Below are 26036 nucleotides of genomic sequence, written 5' to 3'. Positions count from 1 at the left end.
ATCTACATTTTCATGTACCTCTAACACAGCATTTCATAACAACTCTGTGGAGTGCTAACCCCAAGAGATGCTCCAAGAAAATATGATCCAATAGTTACAAGTTTGGAAAAGGCCTCATACTGTATACTTGCTTGGAGAACCAGATACACATCAGCATAGCAAGGCTCTGAGAAGGTACCTGATCTACGCTGAGATGCACAAATATTGGCAACAACAACCTTTTTTAATAGAACATCTATCATCTTCTCAGAAACAGAGGGAAATATCCAAGAAAGGCAAAATCAGACAAATTTGGAGCTTGGTTAAACCAGTGAATAATTGCCCACTATCTAAAGACAGGTGAACTCTTTCAAGTCAGGCCAGTACACTGAATAGAATTTCACTCCCACATGTAAAAAAGAACTGAAACACTGATGTTCTTCCACAAAGAGAGCAGTTTTTCTTCTTCTCAGAATGAGCACAATAATATCTTTTCAATTAAAAATAGAATCCACTCTACCGGCACCCTGCTAAACAGCAAATTGAGTTGATGAAGGCAAAAATTATCGATATAACCATGGGCATCAAATGGTAAAAGTAAGAAATTAGTGGAATATTTTTTAAGAGAAGAAAAGACCTATTTAGGAACTACATGTAACTTGGTCTTCAGGCTTGGTCACAGTACTAATGAAGCAAGCTGGTATTTAAAGCACTCCCAGAGAGTGCCACTGTCCAACAAGATTGGATAGCAGGGACTAGATTTACCTTTGCACTCAAACCAAAAAATGGACAAGTAAATGAAATAATAGTTTTCAAGACACAGGACAAAGAACGGTGAAAGACAAGAAAATAAATGAGGTGAGCCCTATCATTGCTCTAGATTACTACCTTGAAAGAGTTCCATGACACAACACAGGAAGGAGGAATCTTGGTAGAGCCCATTGACAACCTGAGACAAAGAGATAGAGCTGGGAGTGTGGGAAGACCAAGACAGCTAGAATTCACAAGACAGAGTATTAGAGAGGAGAGAGAGGCACCGAGACATAACTTCAGCTATCTGAAGAGGGTCTTCCCAAGTGTTCAGCTAAGTACTGATGAGTACATGTGTGTGAAGAAACTCTCTGGGAGGCCAGAAAAAGACCATCTGAAAAGATTAAATATAATGAGCCCAGCTGTTCCCACCAGATTGGAAAACCTCATGATTCATAGGGTATTGAGTAGAGTACACAGAAGTAACTTGTATCAACAATGGAAAATAATCAGCCCTAGACTAAATGCTGCTCTACCCCTTGAAATTAACCTTAAAAGGAAGACCAAAAAGATAAAATCTTTTCAAGTAACTTAACTGTGCCTGTAAACAAAGCTCAAGAATATTATTAGGAATACAAAAATATCCAGCATTTAACAATGTAAAATTCACAATGTCTTCTATCCAAACAGAAAATTACCAGACATACAAAGGACCAGAAAAATACAACCAAAAGTGAGGAGGAAAAGTAAATCAGAATTGACACAGATGTTAGAATCAGCAGCTAAGACATTAAAACAGTTATTATAACTGTATTTCATATGTTTAAAAATTTTAAATAGACACACCTAACAAATTCTAAATAAGCTCCTTTCCTGTGAAGCAAGACAATTAAATTCTATGGGATACTTGCTGGACTCACAACTTAATCTATTTCTCTCTGGCAGAGAACTGGAGTGATGCCCATATGGTCTAACATCCTATTGCACCTTTCTCTCCCACAAGACTCCTTTAATATCCTATAGTTTCTCTGGGCAAGAGAATGTCAATTCATCAACCAGGAAACCACCTCACACCACAGGACTATAAAGACCATCTGAGACCAGGGATAATACTGCCATCTGTGTCTGAGCCAGACTCACCAGTCCTGGCAACCCACACCTATTTTATGCACAAAAAGCCATATGGCAGAGAAAGTAGAGAAAGCCTGTAAATTATCAGCTTTGAGACTAAAGAGATGAATTATGACAAAGCTGTTGACATTTCACCTAAAACCACCACGTTGAGTGAAAAAGAAGTTACTAACTAGCAGTACATATACCTTTTTGCAGTTCAATGCTTCCCCTCCTTTCTCCCAAAGCATCTAAGATGAAACTTTCTTCATTTATGCCTTTTGCAGGTTTGACTACTTAGCACTTTTTAAGAAAACAATTTGCAAAAACAATTGAAGTCATTTTTCCAAGTTCAAATCTCTACAAAATTAACTGGTTTCTTAATTAAGAAAGCAATTGCTCGCAATTTTCAATTTACCGATGTGTTTCAAAACTCCAAAAGTTTTTACTTGGTCAGCCTTAGTTTGGAATTAAGAACTTATTGCCGATGAAAACATTGCTCTTATTTATCGAATCATTCGGCAAACTTTTAGGTTGCCTATAATACTGAATCCATTGGGGATTCAGAGGGTGCAGGACATTGTTCCTGTACACAAAGAATTTCTATTTTAGTAGGGAAGATACATATATGAAAAAAATAATAATAAATATATGTAACATATTTCTATACATTAAGTACTAATAATATCATTTAGATCTCTGTTCCTTAAAATTTGGTCCATGAGCTAGTGAGCACCCCAATTCCCTAGGACTTGTTTAAAATGTAGATCCTTTAGTCTTTCTCTAACTCTCCTGAAACCAGTGACTTGTATGAACACGAAAGTTTCAGGACAATAGTATAAGTGATACATGCAATGTACTGTTGAAATTATAAAAAGAAAAAAAAAATCTCTTTTAGATGCTATGGTTAGGGAAAGGTTTAGAAATTTAGAATTGATTAATAGAATTTCATTATATGGGAACTGAAGCTCAAAACATTCTATGCAGGGATTCTGACTTCTGAATGATAGAGTAAGGAACTCCAAAAATCCACTCCTCCTGTAAAAGCAATGAGAATACTAGCAAAAATTGTCAAAATCATCTTTTTAAATACTCCAGAAATTAGCCAAAGGCTTATAATCATCCAAGATGTATTCATTCAAAAAAGTAGCTGACTCCCATAAGAAACAGGAAATTTTGTTTGCCCTGTTCCCACCTTTCTCTCCCAAGTTCTGTGGTAATCTTGAAAACCAACAGCCTTATAATCACAAGAGTCATGAAAACCAGCAGCCTAGCAACCACTGGAATGGGTAGAATAAACTTAAGAGTTCCTCTAAAGCCCTATCCCACTATTTGACCTATCTGGCACTTCCCTGAAAACCCCCACTTCAAGATTCATCTTTATTTTCCAACCCAGAGCTCATTCAGCAAAAACAGCCTTTTTCCCTTGGGGCATTATTCAAAAACAATCAACAGCAATTGTTTAATATTACAGCTACCTGAGATAGCAATAACATCTAGGACAAATGAGAAGTTAATCAAAAAACTTAAAAAGAAAAGCTGGAGAATGGAATGTTCACAGGGAAACTTAAAGGGTTATGGCCTATTTCTGAATATTTAGAAGGTCTTCAGCAGGGCTGGGTATAATCCTCACCTCTGACTGTCCATGAAGCTCTGGGAAAGTGGGAAGTAAAGGCTAAGGTAGTTTGTAAACTGTCTGCCACAGCATTATAGACATTCCCTGACACACACAAACACAAAGACACACACACATGCACATACACACACATATACATACACTCCCTCCACAGAGAAACTTAGTGCAAGGCATTTAAGGAAATCTCTGTCTAATCATTAACTGACCACTACTCTAACTGAGCAGAGACTCCAGTGGCCACATATACAATGAAGAATATAGACTTTACAGAATTAGTTCAGGAAAGTCATTAAGAAAAACAGCAGCATCAACAACACAGTGCAATAACAAACCCAGATAAGGATGAGTAGAGCTGGAATCTGACTTCCGGAATTCCCACATTATATTATTTTAAATGTCCGGATTTTCACAAAAAAATTATAAGACATTCAAAGAAGCAGGAGAATAAGGCTCGTACAGGTTGGAAAGGGATAGAGAAGCAGTAAATATCAACTGTGCCTTTGATAGCTGGATATAGGTCTTACTGGACAAAGACTTTAACTTACATAAAGATGGTAAAAGAACTAAAGGAACATATGACTACAAAGCTAAAAAAGAATAGGAGCACAATGTCTCACCAAAGAGAATTTCTTGAGTTGAAACGTACAATAACTGAAATGAAAAATTCAGTAGAGTACTTAGCATATTTGAGTAGAGAAAAAAAATCAGTGAACTCGAGGATAGGCCAATTGAAATTATCCAGTCTGATGAACAGATCCTCAGAGACTTATGTGATACCATCAAACTACCAATATACACACAACATGAGTCTCAGAAAGAGAAAAAAAGAGAAAGGGGCAAAAAGAATATTTGTAAGAATAATGGACAAATTTGAAGGAAAAAAACATTAATCAGATCGAAGAAGCATGACAAACTTCAAGTAGGACAAACTCAAAGACATTCACAACTAGACACATCATAGTCAAACTGCTGAAAACCAAAGTATTCAGTGCAGGATAGGCGACAGTAAAGGGCCTGGAGTAGATATTCAGAGTTCTGGGAGAAGTAGGAGAAGACAAAGGTAAAAAAATGTTTGGGATTAGGCTACAAAAATCGTTCTGGATAGGAGTGATAAACACATGAACTAAAATAGCAGCATTTAAAATGCAAAGGAAGGAATAAGATGAAACTTTATGGGAGTTCCCATCATGGCGCAGCGGGAACAAATCCAATTAGGAACCATGAGGTTGTGGGTTCAATCCCTGGCCTCACTCAGTGGGTTAAGTATCCAGTGTTGCCGTGAGCTGTGGTATAGGGTGCAAACTTGGCTCAGATCTGGTGTTGCTGTGGCATAGGCCAGCAGCAACAGCTCCTATTGACCCCTAACCTGGGAACCTCCATATGCCGCGGGTGTGGCCCTAAAAAGGACAAAAGACAAAAAGAAAACTTTATAAAAGCCAAATCAATAGACCTGGACACTAATGTCAAGGCAGTGTGTAAGGGAAGCATTCAGAAATGACTCAAGTTTTCAAGTCTCAGTCATTACAAGATGGCAAAAGTAAGAAAATCAGGAATAGTTAGAACGGAAAGAGAATAATGAAGAGAGTGATTTAGGGTAGATGGCATTTGCCCTTAACAAACACAGAAACCACCAGTGAGGGGGTGAAAAAGTGGAACTGAAAGAGCCTGAAGAAAGGTTGCAATTCTGGTTTACTCCTACTGTCCTGGCATCCCATCCAGTTTAGCATTTGTTCCAGACAACAGTGTCCCAGTTTGGGCAATAAATGTTTTGGCCACATTATCCCTTAGAAAGTAATAAGATTAGGGAAGAGCTCAAAGGACAGAACACTGGGCAATGCCCACAGAGAGCTAAGAATAGAAGGAGTAAAAGCCAGTTATGGAAATAGGAAAACAAATCAGAAAAGTAGGAAAGTACATTCAGAAAAGTGAAGGAGGAGTATGACTAGAGAAAGATGGTCAGCTTTGATGTGATCTTCAGAGACCCCAGGAGAGCATATTCCAACAAGTAGTGGATTATCAAAGGTCCAATTTTTTTTTTTATTTTGTCATTCAAGAAAGTAACTAGTTAGAGGATTGTTTTTTAATGCTAAGTATATTTGCTGACTGAGGGGAAGGAACTAGCAGAGATAAAGTGATAGAAGATAGATGTAAAAGCCAAGATAATGAAAAGAGAATGGTCTCAGAGGAAGTGAGGAAAGGAGGGAAGAAAATGGTAGAGACAGCTATAAATGGAACTTTTCTTAAGAATGAATGAAGGTCCTATTTACCAATGCATCTGAAGGAATAAAATACCTAGGAGTAAACCTACCTAACGAGACAAAAGACCCGTACTCTGAAAACTATAAGACACTGATGAAAGAAATCAAAGATGACACAAATAGATGGAAAGACATACTATGCTCTTGGATTGGGAGTGTCAATATTATCAAGACGACTATACTACCTAAGGCAATCTACAGATTCAATGCAATCCCTATCAAATTACCAAGGACATTTTTCACAGAACCCGAACAAAATATTCTAAAGTTTCTTTGGAAGCACAAGAGACCCAGAATAGCCAAAGACATCCTGAAAAAGAAAAATGGTGCTGGAGGAATCAGGCTCCTGGACTTCAGACAATACTGCAAAGCAACAATCATCAAAAGTGTATGGTACTGGCACAAAGACAGAAATATAGATCAGTGGAACAGGATAGAAAGCCCAGAATTAAACCCACGCACCTACAGCCAACTAATCTATCACAAAGGAGGCAAGGATATACAATGGAGAAAGGACAGCCTGCTCAACAAGTGGTTCTGGGGAGTTCCCGTCGTGGCTCAGTGGTTAACGAATCCGACTAGGAACCACGAGGTTGCGGGTTCGGTCCCTGCCCTTGCTCAGTGGGTTAACCATCCGGCGTTGCCGTGAGCTGTGGTGTAGGTTGCAGACGCAGCTCGGATCCTGTGTTGCTGTGGCTCTGGCGTAGGCCGGTGGCTACAGCTCCGATTCAACCCCTAGCCTGGGAACCTCTATATGCAGCGGGAGTGGCCCAAGAAATAGCAACAACAATAACAACAACAAAAGACAAAAAAAAAAAAAAAAAAAAAAACAAGTGGTTCTGGGAAAACTGGACAGCCACATGGAAAAGAATGAAATTACAACACTCCCTAACACCATATACAAAAATAAACTCCAAACAGATTAAAGACCTAGATATAAGACCAGACACTATCAAACTCTTAGAGGAAAACATAGGCCAAACACTCTCTGACATAAACAACATATTCTCAGATCCACCTCTTAGGGTAATAACAGTAAAAACAAACAAACAAAAAAAACACACAGAAACGTGTGAGCCTTGTGGGTACACGGGTGGCCCAGAAACAATCTGCACCCTCATTCATCAACGAGTTTACATGTGAGTGCCTCTTCTTCGTGATCAAATACTCAACGCTGCTCCTGTAGCCTGAAAGCACGGTGGACAATACGTAAACGAATGGGCAAGCTTTGTTCCAATAAAACTTTGTTTACAAAAGTAAAAAAAAAATAAAATAAAATAAAATAAACAAATGGGACCTAATCAAACTTAAAAGTTTCTGCACAGCAAAGGAAACCCTAAACAAAATGAAAAGACAGCCCACAGAATGGGAGAAAATCTTTGCAAGTAAATCAACTGACAAGGGATTAATCTCCAAAATTTATAAACACCTTCTGCAGCTCCATACCCAAAAAACAAACAACCCCATCAAAAAATGGGCAGAAGATCTAAACAGAGAGTTCTCCAAAGACATACAGCTCCATACCAAAAAAACAACCCCATCAAAAAATGGGCAGAAGATCTAAACAGACAATTCTCCAAAGAAGACATACAGATGGCCAAGAAACACATGAAAAGATGTTCAACATCACTCATTATTAGAGAAATGCGAATCAAAACCACGATGAGGTACCACCTTACACCAGCCAGAATGGCCATCATCCAAAAGTCTACAAACAATAAGTGCTGGAGAGGGTGTGGAGAAAAAGGAACCCTAGTACACTGTTGGTGGGATTGTAAATTGGTGCAACCACTGTGGAAAGCAGTATGGAGAGTCCTCAGAAAACTAAAAATAGAACTACCATTTGATCCAGCAATCCCACTCCTGGGCATCTATGCAGGAAAAAAACCACGAGTCGCAAAGACACATGTACTCCGATGTTCATTGCAGCACTATTTGCAATAGCCAAGACATGGAAACAACCTAAACGTCCATCAACGGAGGAGTGGATCCAGAAGATGTGGTACATATATACAATAGAATATTACTCAGCCTTTAAAAAGACCGAAATAGGAGTTCCCGTCATGGTGCAGTGGTTAATGAATCTGACTAGGAACCATGAGGTTGCAGGTTCGGTCCCTGGCCTTGCTCAGTGGGTTAAGGATCCAGTGTTGCCGTGAGCTATGGTGTAGGTTGCAGACTCGGCTCAGATCCCGTGTGGCTGTGGCTGTAGCGTAGGCCGGCAGCTGCAGCTCCGATTCGACCCCTAGCCTGGGAACCTCCATATGCCGCAGGAGCGGCCCTAGGCAAAAAATAAAAGAAAGAACGAAATACCTGCATTTTTAGCAACATGGATGGACCTAGAAATTATCTGCTAAGTGAAGTCAGCCATACAATGAGACACCAACATCAAATGCTTTCACTGACATGTGGAATCTGAAAAAAGGACAGACTGAACTTCTTTGCAGAACAGATACTGACTCACAGACTTTGAAAAACTTATGGTCTTCAAAGGAGACAGTTTGGAAGGTGGGGGGATGCTCTGGGGTCATGGGTTGGAAATCCCATAAAATTGGATTGTGATGATCATTGTACAACTATAAATGTAATAAGTTCATTGAGTAATAAAAAATAAAAATTTTTTTAAAATAAAAAGGAATGAAGGCAGAAAATGTGTGAAGCAATGAGAGGTTGTGGTACAGATGCTATGCAGAGAAATTAAGGCACCGTCACTCCCTACAGGAAGGAATGGCCCTTTTTTATCTAGTGTAGATGTGCCTGATCACTTGGGATTCAAATCCCAGCTCTGCTACCCATTCTGTTATTTTGAGCAAGTTATTTGACTTTTCTGTGCTTCCATTTCCTCATCTATAATAAGGATAATCATATCATTGTGTAAAGTTGAGTGTATACAAGCAAAAGTGCTTAGAATAGTAATGCTTACTGGTGGAGAATAATGTGAGAAAAAGAATGTGTGTGTGTGGGTATGTGTGTGTGTTATGAGACTGGGTCATTTTGCTCCACAGCAGAAAAGTGGCAGAACACTGTAAACCAATTATAATGGAAAAAAATAAAAATCATTATATATAAAAAAAAAGAATAGTAATGCTTACTGAGTGTTTACATAATAAGCACTCAAATGTTATTCTTTGTAGAGGCATTGGTTGGTAGAGTGTTGTGCATAGCTGCCTTTCAACTGTTATTCTTCGCATAGTGTTGTTTGTAGCCAGCGTGCTTCGCATGATCACTGGAGCTTCCTAAATGTCCCATGAACAAATGAAATCAGAATCAAGATAATCTGCTGGGGGCTAGGATGTGGAAATGTTGGTGAAGAATAAAGGTCAAGAGGATGAGAATTCTAGAATTCTACAGGAGGCAAAATTAAAATGACTAATAACTGAGGTCCTTGTGAAGGGGGAGACTCCTCAAGCCAAAGGCAGTTGATGGTGACCGGCCCATGATAAGGATGAAGAGAAGTTTGGGTAGGCGTAAGGGGATGTGAGGCAAAGAACAAAGCAAGCTAAATTATTAACTCTTCAATATTCCCACATAATGAAATACCTTAGTTATCCCCATCGCATCTGGGAAATCACATTAAGACAACACATTAAAGAAAAGCACTCACCAATTATGCATACACACACGGAAACCAGAGGAAAATGCAAAACCTCTCTGCTTTCCCATAATGTCATAGTTCAGTTAATTCAGTCCACCTCAGATAAGCATCTAAAGTTGTACTCTCTCTCTCTCTGGATTTCTTCCCTCTTCCCTCTCTTCCTGCTCCACCCCATCTCATTGGTCCTTTTCTACCTCCTCGCTCCACTCAGAGGGGCTATATATTCCTCTTTAGGCTTTAGGACCTTCCAATCTTCTTTAGTTAACATTGACCATCTCTTAGAGTAAACTCTGGATTTATTACCATGTTAACAAAATCTCTACCTCTCTATTCCAATTTATAAAAGACCCCTTTCAAACCTAAGATGAGAAAAGAAATAGAAGGTGGTAGGAGCAAAGAAAATCCTGTCCTGTCAGGAAATCATTTTAAGCACAAAGTTGGTCCCAGCCTCTAAAACAGTGCCTACACATGATAGTCCCCTAATAAATATCAGATGGACGAATAAATGAATAAACACAAACCCCAAAGTAAAACATTACTGACCTGAACAATAATGACTGTTGGCACATGTGATAGTCTCTCCTGAGCCTTTCGTTTGCTAACTTACTTTATTGGAGTGATTGAATTAAGAATCCCAATTTTTCACACCTCCCTGTATCCATACCTTTTGGTAGCTGCCTTCTCACACTGACTCTGGACTTGGCCATGTGATCTGCTCTGGTGAATGAGGAAGCAGCAAATCTGACTTGAACAGAAGCTTTAAATACACTTGTACATTGGAGTTCCCGCAGTGGCGCAACAGGATCGTTAGCATCTTGGGAGCACTGGGACACAGGTTCAATACTTGGCCCGGCACAGTGGGTTAAGGATCCGGTGTTGCCCCAGCTGTGGCTTAGATCAGGACAGTGTTTTGGATCTGATCCCTGGCCTGGGAACTCCAAGGCTGTGGGGTTGCTGAAAAAGAAATGAATGAATAAATAAATAAATACATACATACACTTATACATCAACTGCCACTAACATAACAAACCCAAGCTAACCTGCTGGAAGGCTACATGAAGGACAGATGAACTGTTTCTGTCGAGGTCATCCTAAACCCACGAGCCACCAGTCTACCCATCAGATGATCACACAGATGCACAGAAGATCCCAGGCACCACCAAACTCTTAAAATACAATAAATGGCTTTTGTTTTAAACCACAAACTTTGAGGGTATTAAATAACTAGCTGATAATACTTCTAAACCCCCAATTCCCTCTGACTACATAAGACTGGGAGCCTCACGTACCACTTTGAGAAGTAAGAGGACCATTCAGATCATAATTTATATTGTGCAATGCAGAGCCTTTATGGCTGTATGCGGCAACACTGCTGGGAGAGCACCAGAATAAGCAAAACCCTCTCCCTCCTGCTTGCCCTTCACCTTTAATTACATACGGGAGTAGAGAAAAGAAAGTTAAAGGCAGCTTGAGCTACCCAAGCTAACAGCATTTTGCAAAAGGAACCATTTCGCTTGACTGAACATTTCCAAACAAGTTTCAGCTCTTGAGCATTTTAAACACAGATAGAAATAGTATAAATAATGTATGTGTGTATGTATATATATACACATACATACATAGACATGTACTTATATCTACATGGCTCTTAATGAATCATTGAAAGGGACATTTTGAATGTTAAAATGGTGTGAATTTCTATACTGCTTTCTGGCTTTCCAGGCACAGTCCCATCAATCTCTAAACCCTGACACCAGGCAGTTCATTGTTTTTCAAATTTATGACATTTTTCAGTCCATTGTTTTTAAACTGTCACCCTCCGTGGGTAGCTGGCACAACTCATTGCTACTCTCGGCTCCCACCGAGCTCATTGCCCTAGGAGTGATGTGCTAGCAAAATTTTCAGTTGACTGATCTCCAGGATAGTAAATACTCTCTGTGTGCTTCCTCTGATGACATCATTAGTTTTGTCCTCCACCCTTACCCCAGAAATAATTAAGATTGTGATTGTCCATCCCAAACACAGATAATGAAAATGAGGGAAACTGAAAATAGAACCAGTCATTCTATTCAAGCTGTTGGTGGGATGGAAGACTAACTCTCTCCCAGAAACCCTAATAGTTTTATGTCATCACTGCAAAAATGTTTCTAATATTGCAAGATCTACATGGTCTATTGAGAAACTATTCCGTATTTGGTTCAAGTTTAAACAGGCTTATTTTGATCTGCTGAATTTTCTCATTTATTTTCTGAAATGCATGACCTATGGACTTAATTCTCATCTCAGAAAACTACCTGATTTCTCCCAGGGTTCTAAATTAATTATATGGAGTTCAGTGAATGTGGAAATCAGTTCCTCCTCTCTGTCCTTAGTTAGGCATTAGGTGTGATGCTAGGGTGTAGTATGTGCCTGAATGGAAGAATCAGAAAACAAGGTCCAGCTGGTTCTGTCCTTAATCAGGGATGTAGCCCTGCACAAGTTACAGTCATGTCTGATTCCCAGGTTTCTTATCTACAAAATGAGGATATTTGGATGATTTCCATGGCTCCTTCTAGCACTGAAAACTAATTATATTATCCACAGTTTTTTTGTGATATTTCCTTTTAGTAGAGAATATATGCTTATTTCAACAACTAAGGTATTTCCAATCAGTATATTTGCTTATCTAATTGTGTGCCTGTATAAAATTTTCATGAGTATATTTTTAGTTCCTCCTTCCATCTTGGGGTTGGAAGGATTTGAAAAGTAATTGGGCAATTCAATCATTCAACATATATTGAGCATTTATTATGTGCCAGGGCCTAAGCTAGGGGCTTGGGAAAATAAATGAAAGTGATTATAATATTGATGTTACTAATTATTTCTCTACAAAAACACTGAGTGAGAGACCTGGTCTCAACCTCAACCCAAAGTATACACCTAGTCTAAGAAAAATGTTTAATTCAAGAGACCACTATATATACCAAACCCAGAAAGAGGCAAAATCTTTTGTTAAAATGGGAATAGTAATACACACCCTCCAGTCCATTCTAAAGATATAGTGTGGAAGTGATTTAAGTTCTGAGAACTATTTAAATTAATTAAATTGCCTAACAGTATCCGGTAAAGAGCTATTATAATGTTTACCTTCCTATCCCTCCTCCCTTTCTTTCCATCTCTTTTCCCTAAAATTAATCTGACTTCTCATTCTCACTCTTCCTACCCAAGCTGGATTCAAAGGGTATACCATTGAAGCAGCAAAATTACCAGGCATCTTATCTCCACTTTTTTTTTTTTTTGTCTTTTTAGGGCCACACCTGCAGCCTATGGAAATTCCCAGGCTAGGGGCTGAATAGGAGCTGTAGCCGCTGGCCTATGCCACAGTCACAGCAATGCCAGATCCAAGCCACACCTGTGACCTACACTACAGGTCATGGCAACCCCAGATCCTTAACTACTGAGGCAGGCCAGGGATGGAATGTGCATTCTCACGGATGCTAGTCAGATTTGTTTTCACTGAGCCACAAGGGAACTCCCCAAATTTCAACACTAGTGAAAAACAACTGCCTTCTTTGCTTCTGACCACATTTCCACATTTTCTTTGTTCAGAACATGCTTACACCAACATGACCTGGAAACCAAGTAAGTAAAATCTGATATTATCCACAGTTTGCTGTGTATTAAGAAATATGCAAAAGTCTGATATTAACCAGGAAGCCAAGAAAATTCTGCATCTGCTGTTCTCTACTCCCTGACAAGGCTCAGTAAGATAGAATCTGCTGTGTGACCACATATTTACATAACAGATTTTCTCTGTCTTCTATTGTTCTGATTTAGAATGTAATTCTAATCTCCAGTTTCCCTCCCCACTAGGAACCAAGTCTATTAGAATTCAAGTATAATGAAAACTCATTAGTGGTAGTGTATAAGTCATTAGAAAAGATAATTTACCACACAGAGAAGTGAAATAATTCCAATAATTCAAAGAAATAATTAAAACACAGTATTTGACCATACTTATTTAATAAGATACAGTCTAGGGGCAAAACAAACAAAACAAACAAACAACTTAATCTTTATTCAGTAGTCTAACTGCTGGTAGTAATACTGGTATGGTTATTTTTAACTATTCATACATGTAGTACGATAATGCTTTAGAAAAGTATGTTATTAAGAACCAAGATTTTTCAGAAAAGAGCCAAACGTATAATTTTTCAAGTAAAACTCCTACAAAATTCAATCTGAATTGGAAATTTCAAGATGAATTCATGGATTTTTTTTTCTAGTTCTTGTCTACTGAAAAGTCTTAGAAACCATAACAGCTCAGCAATGAGAACCCCTACTAACCACCTACTAACCAGACTTGAGGAAGGAAGGAAGGAAGGAAGGAAGGAAGGAAGGAAGGAAGGAAGGAAAGAAAGAGAGAAAGAAAGAAAGAAAGAAAGAAAGAAAGAAAGAAAGAAAGAAAGAAAGAAAAGAAAGAAAGAAAGAAAGGAAAGAAAGAAAAGAAAGAAAGAAAGAAAAGAAAAGAAGAGAAAAGAAAAAGAAACACTAAAAGGAACCAGGACTCCTTGGAGAAAAAGCTGATTCCAGGCCAAGGGCAGGAAATTATATAAGATGAGCTTGGAGCACTTTGTTGCTCTAGAAAGCAAGGAAATCATCAAACTTTAAAGGGACTTGTCAAAAACTTACAGAAACCACCTTAAGGAAACTCTCACCGGCCAGAAATGGGACAATTTGAGCATCAAAAACAATAATGATCACACCTGGTTGAAATACACTGAATATATAAAAATTCATGATGAAACTTTTTTAAAAGACAAAAAAAAAAAAAGCTTTAAAGGGAATGAACTTAGAATTTATCTTTATTTTCTTAAGGAAAAAAAAAAAAAAAAAAGCTTAATTTCATAAAACCAAACAGCTCTAGTTGACAAGAGAAAGCACCTCTTCTTTTCACAAGGATTCCAACTAATAAATGCAACAGGAATTATAGCATTAGAAAATCACCATTTCATAACCCCTAATAGAATAATTGTTCAGGTAACCATCAACATGTGCTAAAACAGTTAGATGAAAGAATAATAACTGAATATCCATGGGGTACCAAAGTAACACCCCACTGATTATTTTTGGATATAAGGGGGAATGTGCAACTTTACAACAAAAGGATCAGACAATCGCTATTAGCATCCCTAAAACCAGAGAACAATAGATGCCTCCTGATATGATGTAACATGAAGTACCCAACTCACCTATGACATATTCTTGTCAAAATGTTGAATCTGAATTTAAGACTAGCTCTAACTTCCAGTGTGTGGAAAATACAAAGGAAAGGACAGGTTAAATGCTGCCATTCAGAAAAAATCAGGCAAATTAGAGTGTGGGTTATTCTCCATGACAAATAACCTGGTCTTTTCAACAAGTGAATGACAATAAGAAAAAGAAGGGGTAAAGAGACTCTTAAAGATTTAAAGGGGCTCAAGAGTTGCTAAAATTTTTTAAAAAGTCATTTTTGAGAAATTTGAACCTGGGCTGCATATTAAATGATATTAAGGAAATATTTCTAATTTGGGGGGCATCATAAGAGTATAGGGGTTAAGAAGAAGATATTCTTTTTTTTTGTCATGGGGAGGGACTGCACCTATAGCATATGGAAGTTCCTAGGCCAGTGACTGAATCCATGCCACAGCAGCAACCCAATCTACTGCAGTAAACAACACTGGATCCTTAAACCACTGTGCCACAAGAGAACTCCAAGATATTCTTATTTTTAAAGCTATATAAATACACTGAAATATTTAGGGGCAAAAAAAATATCAGGTTGTCCAGGATTGCTTTAAAATGCTTTAGACTGGTAAATCTATAAAAATGAGGTGATTTTGTTTGATCGCATCTATTTTCTCAATAAAATGTTTAGTTTGATTATGACTTTAAAGTGGAGTTATATAAAGTTTGAAGAAAGATGAAATAGAGATTTGTGTTGCATGTCTGAATAAATGGCAAACTCAGTTGGAAAAAATAAAATAAAATGCTTTAGCCAAAAAAAAAAAGCAACAAATACAGCAATATGTTAATAATGGTTTAAGTGAGTATATGGAGGGAGTTCCCATCGTGGCGCAGTGGTTAACGAATCCGACTAGGAACCATGAGGTTGCGGGTTCCATCCCTGGCCTTGCTCAGTGGGTTAAGGATCCAGAGTTGCCGTGAGCTATGGTGTAGGTCACGGACGAGGCTCAGATCCTGCACTGCTGTGGCTGTTTCGTATGCCGGTGGCTACAGCTCCAATCAGACCCCTAGCCTGGGAACCTCCATATGCTGCGGGAGCAGCCCTAGAAAAGGCAAAAGACAAAAAAAAAAAAAAAAAAAAAAGTATATAGAACTACATTATTTTTCAATTTCTATATGTTTGAATTTTTTCATCAGTAAGAATTTAAAAGTTTCTTCAAATATGATGAAAAACAAAGCCCCTTGCCTCCCAGAGACTACTTCATAATGACAATAATTTTGGTGTAGAAAAGTGACTGTTGGCTTTCAGAATCTCCCCACAAACATCTGAAGTCTTAATTCTGCAGTGAATATTTTGGTATTCCCTGTCATTGTTTTTCCCAAATTGGGCATTATACTTTTTCTGAAAACTTCCACTTCCTCTAAGACCCATATCAACTGCCATCTTCTTCACTAAGTCCACCCATTCATTTAGAGTAACTACTGGGTAACTTCAATGTGCTGGATCCTGCACTGATGCAGGAGATATAGAAACAATAAAGACAAGTTCTTGACTGTCCCTGAGCTGATAGTCTATGTGACAGAGACAAGTAAATAGGAAGTTAGAATGCACCAAGAAGGAAGCTATGGGAGCTCCCACTGTAGCGCAATGGGTGAAGGATCCAGCATTGCTGCAGCTGTGGTGCAGGTTGAAAAAGAAAAAAGATGCAAGCTATGACAGGAAGCTGGAGGATACCACAGGAGAAGGACCTAACCCATTCTAAAAAGCGTGACTTGTGCCCTGAGACCTGAAGATCCAGTGGGAGTAAGCTAGGTAGGGGTCCAGGGACCAAGCATAGTCCAGGCATAGGGAGTGGAATGTACAAAAGAACAGCAGTAAATGAGAACAAGCTATGTTCTTAAAACTTATGATAGTTAATTTTATGTGTCCACTTGACTCAGCATGGGATGCGCGGATATTTGGTCAAACATTATTGTGTCTATGAATATTCCTAGATGAGATTAACATCTGAACTGAGAGACTAAATAACGAGATTGCCCTTCCTAATGTGGGCAGGCCTCATCCAATAAACTGAAGACCTAAATAGAACAAAAAGGCCGAGTAAAAGAGAATTTCACTTGCTTGACACTTCGACAAGTGTCTTTTCCTGTTCTCAGAATGGAATTTAAGACCATCAGCTTTCCTGGTTCTCAGACTTTCAGATTCAGACTGAAAAAAGCACTGGATCTCCTGGGTCTCCAGCTTGACGAACTGTAGATCTAGGGACTTCTTAGCCTCTATAATTATGTGAGACAATTCATAAGCATAACAATAATAATAATTTGCATAGATACATATATATACATACATATATATATATATATATATATACAGTTGACTTTTGAACAACATGGGTTTCAACTGCAGAGATCCACTTACTTGTGGATTTTTTTCAGTAAATACGTACTATAGAACCATACAGTCCAAGGGTGGTTGAATTGGGGATGAACTGAGGATACAGAACACTGACTGTGAAATCATACTTGGATTTTTTACAGTGCTCCTTACTTATACAGTGAGATCCAGCTTTATGCTGAATCCATCATCTTTCTCTTTCCAAGGGAGGACAGAAGCACAATGGAAACATAATTGCAGAACAGCATCTGATGGAAGGGGTTAGTGAAGATACACTACTCTAAGTATCAGTACTGTTCCCTAGATGATTAGATATCACTGCGAATTATCCAATTTATCACCACAGAGTTTTGTATGTGAGGTGCCTCTCACTCTTTCTGCTTTTTTTAATAACACTTTTTTATATATGCATACTGTATAACTATTTCAGAATGTAAATCACCATCATTAAAAAATCCCATCTTGCAATTTGTAAATTTGGACAAGGGTCAACTGTATGTTGTGTGTGTGTGTGTGTGTGTGTGTGTGTGTTATGTAATGTGTAGGATATATATTTGGTTGTTTTTCTGGAGATCCCTGACTAATACAGAACTAAAAAAGATTTAGTAGGGCTAGCACATGAAATATATATATTTGGGAATGAGAAAGGGGAAGGGAAAGAGAGGAAGGGGGAGAATTAGGAAGTTCATATAGTGACCTCCCAAAGGGAATGCAAAACTGTAGGAGAACTTTAAGTGTAATCATATTTGCTTTTAACAAAAAACACGTTGGCTGTTTTATGAAAAGTAGATTAGAGGGAGCAAGACAAGAGTCAGGGAGACCAGATAGGAGGTTGTTGCCATACCCCAGCCAATAGGCTCTCTCCATAGCCTCTGCATCAAGATATTTTGAGGCTCCTTCATAACCTTCATCTCTTCTGCCTTGAGGAATAGATATTTATGCACATGCTTTCTCTCTCCTTCCAGAACAATTTCCTTAAAGGTGGTAATCAAATCTCACATTGCAGGAGTTCCCGTCGTGGCGCAGTGGTTAACGAATCTGACTAGGAACCATGAGGTTTCGGGTTCGATCCCTGCCCTTGCTCAGTGGGTTAAGGATCAGGTGTTGCCGTGAGCTGTGGTGTAGGTTGCAGATGCGGCTCGGATCCCGCGTTGCTGTGGCTCTGGCGTAGGCCGGTGGCTACAGCTCCGATTAGACCCCTAGCCTGGGAACCTCCATATGCCACTGGAGCGGCCCAAGAAATGGCAAAAAGACAAAAAAAAAAATCTCACATTGCCTAATAATAGTAGCTAACACATACCACTTAGGATATACCAAGCACAGTATATACATAATGTCTAATTCCACAATAATCATACAAGATAGCTATTATCACCCATTTACCAAAGAGGAAACTCAAATTCAGAAACATATGCCCAAATAAGTATTTGCACCAGCCCACACAAGTGGTGAATGGTGATGCTTGGATTCCCACCCAAGTCTGCCCTGCTCCAGATCTCTCCATGGACAGTGCCTCACTCCTGTGGTGACCAATAAACACACATACAGTTGAGTTGCAAGATGTCTAAATCCAATCTTACCAAACTAGAGATTTTTATTTTGATTTATGCTTGCTTACAAATGGGTGGAAAATTAAGTTACCCATATTTCAGGTTCGGGTTTTTTGGAGTTGTTTTGCTTTGCTTTTGCTTTTTAGGGCTGCACTTGCAGCATATGAAAGTTCCCAGGCTAGGGGTTGAATCAGTGAGCTATAGCTGCCAGCCTACAGCACAGCCACAGCAATGCAAGACCAGGCCAACTCTGTAACCTACACCACAGCTCATGGCAACACTGGATCCTTAACCCACTAAGCCACAGCAGGAACTCCACATTTCAGGTTTTTTAAATTTCTAGACTATTCAATAGCAGGGGGCTTTTTATTCTCACAATGAGTGTGAAGGTTTGGGGATTTTCAACATAATAGTCCAAGTACTAAACAGACTTCACCAGCAATGTCAGAAGACGAGGATGCTGGAGCCAGAAAGGAAAGCCAAGGCCAGCCAAGAGCATCAGCAGCAGGCTCTGGGGCAGTTCCAGGAAACATTAAAGGCTGGCATCACTTCCTGCTTAATCTATAATGTGACTGAGCTGCAACCCCAGTGGTTTTGAGAAACAAGAATCAGCAGAATTTTGCAGCTTTAATAGAATGTATTAGCAACTAAAAGTTTCAGGGAAGCCTTCACTTCATTACCTCAGCAGCCATACACTGACCTTGTGGCCCCTCTTTGTAAAAACCTCTTTTATGTTTCTTCACCTAAGTAGAATTAACATTTTTCCCTCCCTGGCATGAACTCATAGTAGATGAATGCTTTAGTAGACTGCAAGTAGTTTTTCAATGTCACATTTCTATAACAGTGTTATGGAACAAAACTAATTGTCATCAGGATTGGAGGCAATTCTATTCACAGCAAGATAAATTGGATTTCTAAACTGTGATTTCCATTGTGTTACCTCTATGTATCATGAAAGTTATCCTGATGTGCACAGCAGTCAGGCTCCTTACTTATACAGTGAGATCCAGCTTTATGCTGAATCCATCATCTTTCTCTTCCCAAGGGAGGACAGAAACACAATGGAAGCATAGTTGTAGAACACCATCTAATGGAAGGGGTTAATGAGGATATGCTCCTCTAAATATCAGTATGAACATTCAAAGATTAGAAGAAACAGTCCATGCCCTAAGATGATTAGACATCACTGTGAATTATCCAATTTATCACTGCAGAGTTTTGTGTGTATGTAAGGTGCCTCTCTCCCTCTCTCTCTGCCTTTTTTTTTTTTTTTTTTTTTTTTTTTGCCATTTCTTGGGCCATTCCAGCGGCATATGGAGGTTCCCAGACTAGAGGTCTAATCGGAGCTGTAGACACCAGCCTAAACCAGAGCCACAGCAATGCGGGATCCTAGCCGCGTCTGCAACCTACACCACAGCTCACGGCAATGCTGGATCCTTAACCCACCAAGCAAGGGCAGGGATCGAACCCACAACCTCATGGTTCCTAGTCAAATTCATTAACCACTGCACCATGACAGGAACTCCTCTCTCTGCTTTTTTAACAATACTTTTTAGATATATGTATACTGTATAGCTATTTCAGAATGTAAACCACCAGCAGTAAAAATATCCCACCTGGACTCCACTAATCTCAACTTAAAATATACTGGGCAGTGTCTTAGGGTATTTTCACAATCTATTAAAAAAAAAAAGATTTGCTAAGTGAATACAGTAAAAATATTATGGAAAACAAAATGGAAAAGCGTTAATGTTCTTACCATTGTAATTAAAAGGCAAACTGGAGGCAGAAAAGCTTAGGACCATGGTGAATTTTGTCTCACCATTGTCATGAACTGGACAACTTACTTAATCTTACTTCAATTTTCTTACCTGTAAAATGGAGATTGTAATAACACACACTTCATAGTAGATTGTCATCAAGATTAGAGAACAAGGAGTTCCCGTCGTGGCACAGTGGTTAACGAATCCAACTAGGAACGATCCCTGGCCTTGCTCAGTGGGTTAAGGATCCGGCGGTGCCGTGAGCTGTGATGTAGGTTGCAGATGCGGCTCGGATCCCACGTTCCTATGGCTCTGGCGTAGGCCAGTGTCTACAGCTCCAATTAGACCCCTAGCCTGGGAACCTCCATATGCCGCAAAAGCGGCCCTAGAAAAGACAAAAAGACAAAAAAAAAAAAGATTAGAGAACAAGATACTTTCCTGGCACATAATAAATAATTACTCCAGCAGATTTCCTTAGAATCTCTAGCAGGCAGTACCATGTTGCCTCATTCACAATACTAAGTATCTTTGAAAAAAGAACAAATAAGAGGAGTTCTCCTTGTGGCTCAGTGGGTTATGAACCCACTAGTATCCAGGAGGATGTGGGTTCAATCCCCGGCCTCACTCAGCTGGTTAAGGATCTGGCATTGCCATGAGCTGAGGTGTAGGTTGCAGATGTGGCTCAGATCCTGTGTTGCTATGGCACAGGCTGGCAGCTGCAGCTCCCATTCAACCCCTAGCCAGGGAATTTCCATACGCCACAGATGCAGTCCTAAAAAGCCAGAAAACAACAAAAACTGCAGTACTTTAAAAATAAATAAATAAACAAACAACTTTCTATAGTTTGGTTTTCCCCACATTTTTTTTTCTTTGCTTTTTAGGGCTGCACCCATGGCATATGGAAGTTCCCAGGCTAGGGATCAAATCGGAGCTGCAGCTGCCAGCCTACACCACAGCCACAGCAATGGGGGATCCCACCCACATCTGCAACCTACACCACCTACACCACAGCTCATGGCAGCACCAGATCCTTAACCCACTAAGGGAGGCCAGGGATTGAACCTGTGTCCTCATGGATCCTAGTTGGATTCATTAACTCTGAGTCACAAAGGGATCTCCACCCTACTTATTTTTTATTGGTGATATTTTTCTATATTTAAAGTAAACCTAGGCTGTCCAGCCAATACCCAATTCCTTTGAGTCCTGTCAGATCCTTATAAGATCCTATAAAATATCTCCCCACCTGCAAAATTCCCCACTATAAGGACCCAAGATAAAGTTCCTTTGTCTTTGGCATGGGTCATTTATGTATACTGGAAATCATACTTATGTCCTATTTACTAATTGCTGAAGGGAAAGGAGATATTAGACCCTAGCAGCCTTCAAAGAGAGGTAAACTGTAAAAGAGAATGCAAAAAAGTAACATTTTTGTAGCTCACTTGGATTAAGGGGAATCCATAATTACATGAGATGTGGTTTTCACAAACAGCAAGAAGCTATACTTTTGTTGACACAAAACTACCAAATGATTTGTCCTAAAATTTAAATTTTTCTCTCCAACAAAACTGATTTTCCTGGGTCCAGGGAGTGTGCATTATTCTTCCATGTAGTATCTAGCAAATATAGAGTGCACAATACTTACTGACCTAAATAAATTTGAGTGAGCACATAGCACAGCACTGGGCTCAAGGGAGGCACTCAAATATTCTTTGAATGAATTAACCAGAGAAAGGTTGATAGAAACTGGTTCTAGGTGATCTGTCTTGTAAATTGTAATCAAGATTAAGAAAAAAATATATAGGTGCACAGTAGGGATACCATCCCAAAGTAATATGCACAGGTATGTATCTAACATAAACATTCACAGACACAGCCTAAAGCAATCTCAAAAATTAATGTTCAAATGTTCAAAAGGAACTTAAACTATAGAAGAAAGATCAACAATTTATATGATAATATTAAGCAAATTGCCTTGGATCTAACCTACCATTTACAATAGCCTTGATCAGTTCTCAAGGCAGAAAATTTCCCCAAGAATGTTTCTGAAATGTCTAGTGAGATCTAAACTCACTAAATTCCACACTCACCAAATTCAAATCTAAGGTAACCATGTGTGAGCATCATTCCCCATCACTGGACCTGAGAGCTCACTCCCCCACAAGACTTTATTATTCCTAAGATTTTTTAAGACATCTGAGAGCCCCTCAAACTCTCTTATTCTTCTCAACACCTGCTTATTCCAACCAAGATGGCAGAAAGTTTCCAGAATGGTTATGTCAAGGATTGAAACAAGGGGATAAAGACTACTGTATCCATCCTATGGAGGATGATAAGTAGAAAGGGGTAACCTATATTATACTCAAGGGTGCTGTTCTCCAAAGTAGAAACATGCATGAAATTTTGTTTCATACGACATCATTTCTCAACACTGATTTCTGTTCGTAAATAAGCTTCAATTTCCATTTAGGACAGTATATTAAAGGGTTCAAAATGGCCCAAAGAGAAGCCAATTACACATTCCGCAAAAGCTACACATAAGCCAATTTGGGCATATTGCAAAAAAAAAAAAAAAAAAAATTCAAGTCATTTTTAAAAGTTCATAATTTAGAGGAGATCATATGTAGGTTCATAGAGAGGATGTGAATGTTACACTGAGATTTGTTAAGTTGTCAAAGAAAATAACTCAGAGCCAAAAGGAAGAAATTCTTGTCTCCTAATGGGACCAAAGAAATGGGAAGCAACCAAACCTGCCTCTGCCAAGAATGTTTTTCCCACAACAATTAAAAACTCTGGGTGGAATATTGAAAACATCTTTTCTCAATGTATTTATGGGCTCACCAAGAAAATAAAAAATTTTCCAACCCCCAAAATCAAGACCAAAGGGAAACAGGGAAGCAGAGCCTCAAAGCTGACACTTACTCTGAGGGCATCTGCCAAACAGTATCCTTAACTCCCGCCTGTACCCCCGTTTTTCACTCATGTCATTGGCTTGTTTAAAAAGACTAGGTCAGTTGTCATGGAGAATAATCCTCATTCTCCTCCCCCCCTTTTCTGGCACACCTGTGGCATATAGAATTCCCAGGCCAAGGATCAAATCCAAGCATCTGCAACATAAGCCACAGCTGTGGCAACCCAGGATCCTTAACCCACCCTATCAGATGGGCCATCCAACCAGCAAAGCCACAGAGACAAGCCACAGCATTAACCCACTGCGCCACAGAGGGAATGCCAAGAATAACCCTCATTCTGATTTGTCTGATTTTTTTTTTTTTTTTTTTTTTTTTTGTCTTTTTGCTATTTCTTGGGCCGCTCCCACGGCATATGGAGGTTCCCAGGCTAGGGGTCAAATCGGAGCTGTAGCCGCTGGCCTACACTAGAGCCACAGCAACGTGGGAACCGAGCCGCATCTGCAACCTACACCACAGCTCACGGCAACGCCGGATCGTTAACCCACTGAGCAAGGGCAGGGACCGAACCCGCAACCTCATGGTTCCCAGTCGGATTCATTAACCACTGAGCCAAGACGGGAACTCCCTGACTGTTTCTGAATGGTAGTGTTCAACCTGTTCTTCTTTCCCTTGCATTTTCCATAAACTGTAAGTTACAACTAAAGTCACAATTTTGGGATGAACAAGAAACCAGCCAGCCCAAGGAGGCAGTAAATAAAATTGCCTGTCCTGCCCTAAATGCACTAGATGGGAGGAAACAAACAAACAAACAAAAAAATCCCTTGAGAATTTTTAATTCTTCGTTGAGAATCCTTAATATAAATTTGCAGCCTAAATACCTAGGTGGATTGAAAAAACTTAAATAAATACTTCAGGATAAAATGGTCCCACATTGGTAGTGCCCCAGACATCTAGCAGAAACAAATTAATAAACTGAAAGAACCCACCTTCAACAAAGGCCTCAAAAATTCTCATGGAGAAAGCACTAAAAAAATATGAAGTCAGAGTCAAAAACCCCAAACCACAGGATTTAACTCACCGTGACTGAGAGCCAACAGGAACAGCAGACGACATAAACCTATAAACTTCAAATACTAAGAAACCTACAAGTATGCTTCCTACGTTTAAGAAATACGAGAAGGACTTGCAACTGTGACTAACAAAAAGCCTTCAGTGGTCACAGGAAGAGGCGGAGTCTGCGGAGCGGGCGGGAAAAGAGGTTCCCGGAAAGGGCGGGGCCACCTCGCCCGCCTCTTTCGCGTCGCAAAGCCAAGCCGCCCCTGCACCTGTGCTTACTCGCTGTCGCCGCCAATGCGGCGTCTGGGAGCTGCAGTACCAGGATGACCTCACGGGCACCGCCACCGTATAGGCGTTCAGCAAGCAGGCGCGCTACAGCCTGAAGGATGAATTTCCCCTGCTGACAACCAAACGTGTTTTCTAGAACGGTGTTAGGAAGGAGTTGTGGTTGATCAAGGTATCCACAAATGCTAAAGACCTGTCTTCCAAGGGAGTGAAAATCTGGGATGCCCTTGGATCCTGAGACTTCTGGAAAGCCTGGGGTTCTCCACCAAAGAAGGGGATTTAGGCCCAGTTTATGGCTTACCGTGAGGGCGTTTGAGGGTCAAATACAAAGATATGGATGCAGATTTTTTCAGGTGGAAAAGTGGACCAACTGCAAAAGGTGATTGACACAATCGTAAGCAACACTGACAACACAACAATCATCCTGTGTGCTTGGAATCCAAAAGATCTTCTTGTGGCCCTCTCCCACTCTGCTGCCTGTGCCTCGCCCTTTGCCAGTTCTGTGTAGTGAACTGTGAGCTGCCCTGCCAGCTATATCAGAGGTCGGGAGATGGTCCTGGGTGTGCCCTTCAACATCAGCAGCTACCTCCCTGCTCACCTACACGATCACACACGTTACAGGTCTGAAGCTGGGCGACTTTGTACACGCTTTGGGATATGCACACGTCTATCTGAACCACACTGAGCCGCTGAAAATGAAGCTTCAGGGAGAACCAAGGCCTTTCCTAGAGCTCTAAATACTTGGAAAAGTTGAGAACATGAGTGATATAAGACTGAAGACTTTCAGATTGAAGGCTACAGTCCTCATATGACTATTGAAATGGAAATGGCTGTTTAGAGTACTTTTTTTTTTTTTTTTTTTTTTTTGATTGAGGTATGGTTGCTTTGCAGTGTTTCAGGTACATAGCAGGTGATTCAGTTCAGAATTTATATATTGTTTTTCTTATTCTTTTCCATTGTAGATTGTTGCAGAATGTTGAGTATGGTTCCCTGTGCTGTGCAATGGGTCCTATAGATTTTCTATTTTATATATAGTGGTGTGTATCTGTTGGTCCCAAATCCTCTTTCACCCCTTCCCCTTTGGTAACCATAAGTTTGTTTTCTATGTCTGTGAGTCTGTATCTGTTTTGTCAATAAGTTCATTTGTGTCATTTTTTAGATTTCACGTGTAAGTGATATCATATGGTATTTGTCTTTGGGTTACTTCACTGAAAGTAATAATTCTAGGTCCATCTATGTTGCTGTAAATGGCCTTATTTCATTCTTTTTTATGTCTAATATTCCATTGTGTGCATGTGTGTGTATGTGTGTACACACACCACATTTTCTTTATCCACTCATATGTTGATGAGAATTTGAGTTGCTTGCATATCTTGGCCGCCATAAATAGTGCTGCTATCAATATTGGAGTGTGTGTATCTTTTCAAATTAGAGTTTTCATCTTTTCTGGTATATACCCAGAGTTGGATTGCTGGATCATATTGCAGTTCTATTTTTAGTCTTTTAAGGACCCTCCACACTGCTCTCCATAGTGGCTGCACCAAT

At 39.5% G+C, this 26036-nt stretch overlaps 1 long non-coding RNA gene and 1 pseudogene across 1 annotated transcript in view; one reads left to right on the top strand and one right to left on the bottom strand.

The window, feature by feature from the left end:
• LOC110260854 overlaps positions 1-24367 on the bottom strand; it is a 102271-nt gene extending 77904 nt beyond the window's left edge. The window contains exon 1 of the long non-coding RNA XR_002344374.1: positions 24229-24367. This is a non-coding gene — a long non-coding RNA (uncharacterized LOC110260854). The remainder of the gene's footprint in view (positions 1-24228) is intronic.
• On the top strand, positions 24484-25329 carry LOC100151874 (annotated as a pseudogene).

This window comes from Sus scrofa, chromosome 5, assembly GCF_000003025.6.
Source record: "Sus scrofa isolate TJ Tabasco breed Duroc chromosome 5, Sscrofa11.1, whole genome shotgun sequence".
Lineage (NCBI taxonomy): Eukaryota > Metazoa > Chordata > Mammalia > Artiodactyla > Suidae > Sus > Sus scrofa.
The sequence above is the reverse complement of the archived record's forward strand: the minus strand, read 5'-3'. Positions and strand labels throughout refer to the sequence as shown.